This window comes from Periophthalmus magnuspinnatus, chromosome 2, assembly GCF_009829125.3.
Source record: "Periophthalmus magnuspinnatus isolate fPerMag1 chromosome 2, fPerMag1.2.pri, whole genome shotgun sequence".
Classification (NCBI taxonomy): domain Eukaryota; kingdom Metazoa; phylum Chordata; class Actinopteri; order Gobiiformes; family Gobiidae; genus Periophthalmus; species Periophthalmus magnuspinnatus.
The window spans coordinates 13,669,767-13,679,642 of record NC_047127.1 but is presented as its reverse complement, the minus strand read 5'-3'; positions in this window follow the sequence as shown (position 1 = coordinate 13,679,642).

Below are 9,876 nucleotides of genomic sequence, written 5' to 3'. Positions count from 1 at the left end.
GTGGACACATACCATCCACCAGAAAAGTTACATCCTGCATCTTTAAATATCGTTGTAATTGGTTTAGTTGTATTTACAGCTGCAGGAGTTTTCGTTTGGATTAGATCAGTCCAGGTTTTGCCATGTTTTAGATTTAGGTGCAGATAGACTTGTTTCCAGCCCACTGAATTTGGGTGGGTGTACTCCAAATATTGGCAAAATAAAGGTTTGGATTGTGAACAATAGTGGTTATGATTAATAAAAATTGATTTAACTGGCTAGACAAGAAGCACGTTGGGATAAACTGGACCAGCCCTGAGTGTAGACCTGGTTTAGTCCTGGTTTAGTCCTGGTTTAAGACTTTCTTAACTTCTCATCATCCTAATTCACATCTCGCTCCAAATGAAGCAGCGTCGGCCATCTTGCTGCCCCTCTGACAGATCACACATGGCAGCTATGCTAATTTGTCATATTTCTGGCTGCTGTTTCATGCTTTTCTCTCGCCCAGATGAATGTGGTTGGAATGTGCAGCAGTGGCAAGAAAACAAAGTGCTCTAGGACTTTCAGAGAATCACTCTCCAAATCTTAACCAAGTGGCACCAAATCGGTAGAGAAAGATCTTAAGGCAACCAAAACATGGCTGAAAGGTTAGCCAGTTGGAAGTCGCTAAAGTCAAACACATATGCTGCTAAATTCTAAACGTTTTTCTACTGTTTTTCTTTAATGATTTAAAATTCCAAATAAAAGAAAGTTATTCTAAGTAATGAAATATTAGTTAAAGGTGCTGCTTGTTATTTTTACTGTCTCAAAAACATGAAAAACAGAACTAGTTCATTTTAAACAGTTTGCACTGGTCCAGTTATTTCTCACTTACCTTACGTATTCCGAACATCCGAATGATTCACCGCAATGAGTTTATAAGAGCTTTTCACAACTCAGAGACAAGAGTGGAGTTTACAGTGATGGTAACGTTGGCAACAATTAGCATGCTAACAGCGCACTTCCAGATTATCGGACAATAAAACACTTTGTTACAATAGACTGTATATATAAATGGACGTAGCTAATCTGCTAGCTGCCACGTTCCAAATAGGAAGTGATCATGGATGTGCTTCTGGCTCCAATTCACTTCATATTGAAAAATTGTCTCCCCTCTCTCTGTAACTGCTACAGAGAGCCTCGTCATTTTGGTCTTAAAATGTTCGTATTAACCCGCTCTACATGATTTTAGTGTTTTTATTTTGCTATTGTATTGTAAATTAAGATATGAACATTAATAAGAGACAAATCAGCCTTCTTTCCCCGAGTTCACTCCCGCTAACCTTATCAACAGGTTTGAGAGCTTTGCTAAGCATCCACTCCCTGCTAAACCGGCGGCGCGGGCAGGAAGGGGCGTTACCTTCATCAACCTTGCTCTGGGTTGGCTCGTTGGTTGCTATGATACTCGCAGTCGTAATTCCAAATATGAAAATTTTACTCCTATATCTTTTAGTCTTGATGAGCTTCATTTGACGGGAGCCGAACGCTGTGGGTGACGTCACACTCCACATCCACTTCTTTATACAGTCTATGTTTGTAACTGCAGAGTAAACAGGTTATTTTGTTTGTGGAAGAAAGTATACGGTGACTCAAAAATTGCAAACTAGACTCAAGTGTGATTAATATTGCAGCTCTAATGCTAACAACTATAGGCTACTTTAACTAACCATATAGCTTTGACCATAGCATAACATTTTTGGCGCTTTTGAAGGAAAACTCATTATTGTGATTAGTTACAGAGGTGGAAGCAGCTGTTTCCCGGGTATATTTGGCGCGATGTGGTCTTTCAATTATGTAAACGCACATCTGCTCAGATTAATACGCCGTTTGTTTGTTCAGCTTTAATTGTGGAGGTTAGCGTCATTGTCATTGAACGGGTGAAGGTGAAACATTCTGGCACAGGGCTACCATATTTGTATTGTGCCGTATTGGGGTTAGCAAATAACAGATTAACAATAAACTATAATACAATGAGCTAGAGGCGGCAAAGCATTGGCCATTGAAATTAACAACACAGGTGTTCTCAGTTTAAAATTCAAATTTGTCTTCATTTATTTCATTTTCCATTCCATAAGGAACTTAACATTAATCCTCAAATTTATTGTCGAACCAACCATCCAACCACCAATAAACTGTACATATAAATGGACATAGCTAAAGTGCTAGTCACCAAATTCTAAACAGGAAGTGAGCATGAATCCATCAACTCTCTGTTACTGTCAGGCTCGTCATTTTGGTATAAATATTCGCATGTCAAGATCCCAGTCTGTCCCTGTGTTTCTGTGCTGTCTTTCCCCCTCCCTTCTGTGTCCTTGTCTGGAGGTGGGCGGAGACTCTGGCACCACCCACTACGCACCTGCAGCCCATCAGCAATCAAGCCTCCACCTCGGGAGTACAGAGGGACTGAGGATCCTACACACGCCGCCAGATCGTCAGTGTATCCTCCGTGGTACAGTTCCGCTTGGCTCAGTCTAGTTTTGTGATTATGGTCATTGGACTCAGCTGTTTTTTCTCGTTTTTTTGCCAGATCCCATTTTTTGGACTCACCTCGCACCTCAGCCTCCGACCCAGCTTCCTATGACCGGTTCGAAGACGTCAGCCTTCGACCCAGCTCTCTACTACCTGCTCCATCAACCAACATTCACATTTCCTTGTTTGTAATAAACTCTGTCAAACTTTACTCCAAGTCTGTATCTTTGATCCTCCAGATGTTACGACATCGTATTAACCCGCTCTACATGATCCTGGGGGTTTTATTTCACTATTGTGTCCATAACTCAAGATATGAACATTAGTAACAGACAAATCAGGCGCCTTCTTTCCCTGAGGTCGTTCCAGTTAGTGTAAAAAGGTTTAATTGACAGTATTGCTAAGTAGCAGTCTTGCTCTGGATTGGATCTTTGGTTGCTATGATACTTGCGGTTGGAATTCCCAATATAGAACTCGGCTCCAAAGTCCCCCAATAACTGCTAGCCTCGATTAGCTTCATTTGACTGGAGTGGACACCCTTAGGCCACTTCTTTATACAGTCTATGGTTTGTACACTTAACAACAAAAAAGAGACGTAAAGTTCCTATATCTAATTTTTTCCCACGTATTTGAACAAAAGTCGTCTTGCCCCAGTACAGATAGATTATATAAGCAGCTCTTGAGGTCAAAATACGTCTGTTGTGTGCTCTCTACGTCTAATTATAAGGCGTTTTATTGTCCGATAATCAGGAAGTGTTCGTCAGCTTGCTAGTTGTTGGTAGCATTACCGTGACTGCAAATAGTTTAAAATTTAAAACCTTTAATTTTGAAAAAAAAAACAAAAAAAACCCAATAGATGTTCTAAAATTGAATTAGAATAATACAGAGTTGATAAGAGTAAGACTGTGTAGCACTTGTGTTACAGTTTAATGCTTTATTCTGTCACTTTTCATACACAGTGGTGGTAAACTACTTTTGAAGCCACAGTTGCCCTGGGGTAGACTGAAGAAATCGTGCCTGCCAGTCTGCTCTTATAGCCCCTACAATCACCATCTATTTATGAAACCATTCACAAATCATTCATACATTGGTAACGTGGACGTGAAGTGTCTTGCTCAAGTGCACAATGACTGCATGTACTTTTCTGTGGTGGAATCTAACTTCAAAGCGATCTAACTTACACTATACACGTCAGGTGGGCATAACTAGACGCAATGTAATACTTGGATGTTTTTAGTTAAGTTTGCAAAGGTACTGTAGGAATAGGCAGTGTGAGTAGCATGGCTGTATACACGCTACAGGCCTGTCCACATGTCTTATCCTCACTGGGAGATTGACAGTTACAATTGCACGCATATGCACTTGTGTTTCTTCCAACTTAATTCCAAGTCAGCAAAGGGTCAAGGATTTCTTTCAATCAAAAACTACGGCTTCTGACAAGGGGAACGTCTCTATCCTCCATCCCGAAAACACAAATTATAAGAATTAAAAGTGAAGGAAGCGGGATCACATCTGGGAGCTGGCTGGAAGAGTTTTTTTTTCCCCAACAGAAAATAACTAGTGCGGAGTTGAGTTTGTGTCAGAGCGGCTCGAGAAAATAAGATATCACGTCCTCCTGTCATGTCAAGAAGAGAGAGAGGAAGAACTTTGTAGAATGAAAAGGAGTTCAGGAAAAGTTCAAGTCTAAAACCGCTAAGCATCCACGCTCATCAGCTAGCATTGAGGCTAGCATCCTATCGGCCAAATCTTTAAGTCTTTCTCAACCTTATACAATCTAACATCAAACCAAACATAAACTCTGTATTTCTGCTGTTATCAAGGAAAACATTATGACCACAGTCTGCCAATAATCTCTATACACATTCTATAGAAAATGTATTTTTCCAAACAAATGAAAGCGGCAATAAACCAGGACTGAACCAGGTCTGAACCAGGTCTAACCCAGGACTAAATCAGGCTTTCGTCAGGTCTAATCCAAGACTAATCCAGGACTAAACTAAAACTAAACCAGGCCTAACCCAGGACTAGAGCAGGACTAAATGAGATCTAACCCAGCACTAGACCAGGTCTAACCAAGGACTAAGCCAGGACTAACTCAGATCTAACCCAGGACTACACCTGGACAAAACCAGGTCTAACCTAGGATTAAATTAGGATTTAACCAGGTCTAGCCCAGAAGTAACCCAGAACTAACACTAACCCAGGACTAATCCAGGACTGAACTAGGACTAAACCAGATCTAACCCAGGACTAAATCAGGAAGTTTAGCAAGTCTAACGTACCTCTGGTAGATACAGACCCCTGCAGACTGGGAACACCCCACAAGGGGTACAGTTTTTGTCTATTTAAATCAACCAACATATTCTGAATCAAACTGTTGGCATTTGTATGAAAGAACTTAGTTTGAATGAACAGTGAAGCTTCATATTAGAGCTACTTATTAGGCAAGTTGTTATAAAATACAATTCTATAACATAAAAAAATCTATGTGGTAATAATGCTGAACATATAGCATTTTCTACTTCCACTTGGCACATTCATACAGCAGTGTACACAGACACTGGAGCCAGGGCACGTTAAGTGTCTTGCCCAAGAACACAACACCATTGTGCACCGATGGGACCTGGGATTGAACCGTCAACCTTTGAAACAGTGGACAAACACTCAAGTGAGTCACTGCCGCGTGTTTTGCTTAATCCCATTGTCCCTTATGTCTTTATAATGACTCTTCATTGGACTAATAAAGAACAGGTGAGCACAGTATTATATAACAGTACTGTTTAAGTTTACATAGTTTAGAATTTTGTGGTGAAACCTCAACTCTGCATGACACAATAAGAAATCCATTAGTCAAGAATTTGAAAATGTAATCAAACCTGACAATACAGCTGTTTAAAGAGCGGAGCTGTAACCTTGCATAGCATATGTATTGGATTATTATACTTATTAATGATGAGTGAATGTTTTTGGTCAGATCTCATTTTTATATAAAATGCAGGATAAAGGTGTAGGTAAAATACATAGACTGTGTATATAAATGGACGTAGCCAAGTTGTAGATGTGTATGTTGCTATGTGTGTGTATGTGCCTTACTAAACTTTGACCATTGTGAAAAATAAAAATTGAATTGAATTGATAGCTAACCTGCTAGCCACCAAGTTCCAAATAGGAAGCAATCAACCGGCTCTTTTGGCTCCAATTCACTTTCTATTAAAACTGTGGCCCCTCTCTCTGTAACTGCTGCAGTGAGCCTCATCATTTTGGTCTTAAAATGTTCATATTAACCTGCTTTATGATCCTGGAATTTTATTTCACTGTTGTGTCCATAAATCAAAATATGAACATTAACAATAGACAAACCAGGCAACTTCTTTTCCAGAAGTCGCTCGAGCTAGTGTTAGCAACAGGTTTAATTGACAGCGTTGCTAAGCGCTCGCTCCATGCTAAACAACCAGTGTGGGTAGAAGGGGCCTTATAACAGCCTGGTTCCAGATTGGCTGTTTAGTTGCTATGATACTCGCGGTCAGAATCCCAGATATGGAACTCGGCTCCAGATTGACCGATATAACTGCTAGCCTTGATGAGCTTCATTTGACTGGGGCTGAACACTGTGGGTGATGTCACACTCACTTAGTGGCCATTATGTAACCATAGACTTAATAAAGAAATGGAATAACACATTTCTTTTTTTTTTTTTTTTTACATTAGTAGTCAGTGTGTCTTTTTCATCATCAAGTTTAAGTTTCTATCATGAGAAAAAGCAAGTACAAATTCTTTGTTTATTATTGTTTATTACCTGCAAGATTTAAGGGTAAAAATGTTATGCTATTAATGAAAAACCTTTCATGCAGTTTAATCTAGATTGTTTCAGGAATATAATGCAGAATCAAACCCATGTACATCATTATATGAAATGAACATGAACAAAGACTTTTCAGAATTCATAATAAACAAATAGTTTATTAAGAATGACTGAGGCTTAGTGACTATTATAAGAAGTGTTTAGGGTTATGCAAGGCCGTGGGGGTGGGGGTGGGGCATTTACCAGCGACCTGCCAAAACGAATAAGCCGTCTCTGTTATTTGTACAGCGTTAAATGATCTGTCTACGCCAGACCTTGACAATAAAGCTGCTTCTGTAGCAGAGAAATACAGAGACTTTTATTTTGTAAGTGCCACAGGAAGTGTTTAGCTGCCATTAGCACAACCTCCACACTCGGAGGAACTTGAGTCTTGTTTGTTTCTCTGCGGTCTTGGATTATTTATTATCTGTTCTACTGACATGACAGGAAAGCACATTTGTGTAAAGGGTCTGTGAGCAAAGATGGAGTTAGGAGTGTTTAGCAGGATGAGCAGCCAGCACTGAGAGCACACTGGAGAGAGCCCCGCTGAATCCATCTCGTGGCTCTATGATGGTCATATGTTGTTATTGGCATGTTACATGTTACATACTGTGTGTCTGACATATGCACTTAAAATTACGATTCTACATCTACATCTTCACCTCAGCATCTCCTAAACAAAACCTGTTTCCACGGCAATGGGGTTATGTCAGAGATACTGCATTTCTGTGCTGTACTGGGCACTCACAGCCAGCTCAGATCTTGTTATGTTGGTCTATGTCATCAGAGGTATAATACTCCCTACAACAGAAACAAAACCAACCTGCACTAGACCGGATTGGACAACACTCTCATAATGTCTTGAGGGTTCATGTCTCCAGGTGTTGGGTCCCGTTACATCTCCAGCCTCATGCCTCTTCTCATCAACTCTCGTGCTACTACGATTTATTCTACAACAGGTTAAAAGTTATTAAGTCGTTGTTAATCTCTGTTAATAAACTATTTGCTCATCATGACTGAAGTCTTTGTTCATGCTTTACTAAGGGTAATGAAGGTGTAGTTATTATAAAGTGCTAGCAGACTTTTTCCTCTTCATCTTGTGTAACGTTGGGGCCAAAACGACATTCCATGTTAGCTGTCAGATCAGATAAATCCAAAGCCTCCTCTGACATCTGCATCGGGATAAGCTGATGGACTGTTCCTCATGTTTGTTGACGTCACCTAGACTGGAGCGGGTTAAAGAAATAGTCCCTGTTTATTATGCTCAGATGCAAAAGAAACAATAGCCCTTGTGTCAGTATGATGTGGTTGATTTAAGGCTTTTTTGTTATGCATGGAAATACTGTCAAACTATTACGTACTCTTCAACCGTCATGCATCGATTTCTAAAAGTACACACAAAAATAAAGATGAGATAGTTGAAGAATATCGAAAACGCTGCCCCAGTCTCGCAACAGTAAAGATACAGTTCCCGAATCAGACTTATTTCGGGGGTAAACCGTGCCATCCCATTCATTTACCCGGAGAATTTGAGAAAAGTTGAAAACACCTTTGTAATCCATAATCCGGCAACCCCATGCAAAATAATACAACCCGAATAAAGATGGCGTCGCCCATGGCAACTTCCAGAAAAAGGTTAATTTGAACGCAACAGTAGCTCAATTGGTAGTTTGGCGTTTGACCAATGATCCGAAGATTCCCGATCCCGCTGTCAACATAAACATCGTTGGTTGAGTGGTCCGATCCAATGATTCCAGCTCCCACAGATGAATGCTGTTGTTGTTGTGTCCTTGGGCAAAACACTTAACCCACCTCGCCCCCAGTGTCTGCGTACACCGGTACATGAATTGGTGAGTGATTTGAGTGCCTTGAAGTGCCTCATAGTTCGTAGAAAATTTATATTCTGGTACAGTTAATAAAAATCTGTCTGCAAAGATGAACCTGATTCAGTGGTGGTTCCCTTAATTGAAAGTGGCTCCCCTGACTCCCTGATTAATTTCTGTTTGAGTTGATGTAAATTGACCCATCCAGCCGCGAGGTACAAGATAGCCTCTCCACTGATGTGTCATTACAGTCCCACAGTGCTCCTGGCCCCGATATTTCATGCACCACAATGAGCTCATATCAAATGACTACAAACATCAAACTAAACCAAATTATTCTCATGGCTGATAAACATACATGTCGCTGCCCAATTTAGAAATTTTTATTGGAATTATGGTCAGGTTAGGTATAAGCAATACAACACAACGCTGAAGTCATTTTGTTTTGCTAATATACATTGCATTGTGGTTGCCTGGCAAATTCAAACTGATATCACTGTATTTTTTATACAGATTGATGTCACTCTGGTCCCCAAGTCCTCCGTTGCGTCTTAAGCTCTGTCAAGTGTGATCATCCAATCAGTTATGTTTCTTTTTCAGTGACACATGTAAAATGAAGAAGCTCATTGGTCATCTACGATTTACAAATAAAATCAAATTTATCTCTATCTTTAGTGTCCAGTGGGATATTTTTTCAGCATGGATGGACCGTGCGTGCCCCTGATTGGCTAATCTACCTGTCAATCATGACCATTGAAAACAGGGAGATTCACCGGTGACCAGACTTGCATCTTTGTAAAGTATTGAAGAAGTGTGTGTTCTGGATCTGGGAAGTATTGTGTAAGAACAAAGTGCAAATACAACATCAGCTTCAATAAGAGAATACAGAGCATGAGTTTAATGATTCGTTTAAAAGTAATAATTTTAATAGAATATTTTAAAAAGCTTTCATTAATTTACTTCAGATCAAGGTAACTAAATACTTACATTTGTAGTATGGCATTCATTCTTATTATTAAATGTTAGATATGTGGGTTTCAGCTTCCTTTTTCAGTTCTTTTTAGAACTTTTTTACTAGTCACAAGATATTGATAATATATATTTTGAATCAAATTGTTAATCACTACGGCAACAGTCCTAATTTTTCATTATTTTGAAACCCATGGATAGTGAATGTTTGTCTATGCTAGGTTGCTAGGCTCCATCGATATCATAGACTGTATATACAAATGGACATAGCTAACCTGTTAGCCGCCGCGTTCCAAATGGGAAGTGATCATGAGTGCGCTTCTGGCTTTCGTTTTACATTGAAAAACTGTTACCTCTCTCTTTGTAACTGCTGCTGTCAGATTCGTCATTTTGGTCTTAAAATGTTCATATTAACCCGCTCTACATGATCCTGATATTTTATTTCGTGATTGTGTCTGTAAATCCAAATAAGAACATTAATAAGAGAAGAATCAGGCCCCTTCTTTTCCCAAGGTCACTCTTCTTAGCGTTAGCAACAGGTTTGATTGACAGCGTTGCTAAGCGGTAAGGGGCGGTACCTTCATCAACCCGGCTCTGGATTGGCTCTTTGGTTGCTATGATACTCGTGCTGTTATGGGTGACGTCACACTCAAGTAATCCTTTATACAGTCTATGACCAATATTTCGTAAACGTAAAACGAAATTTCAAGCTAGTGTACTGATAAAGTAATAAAACGTGTATTAATGAGGTAATGA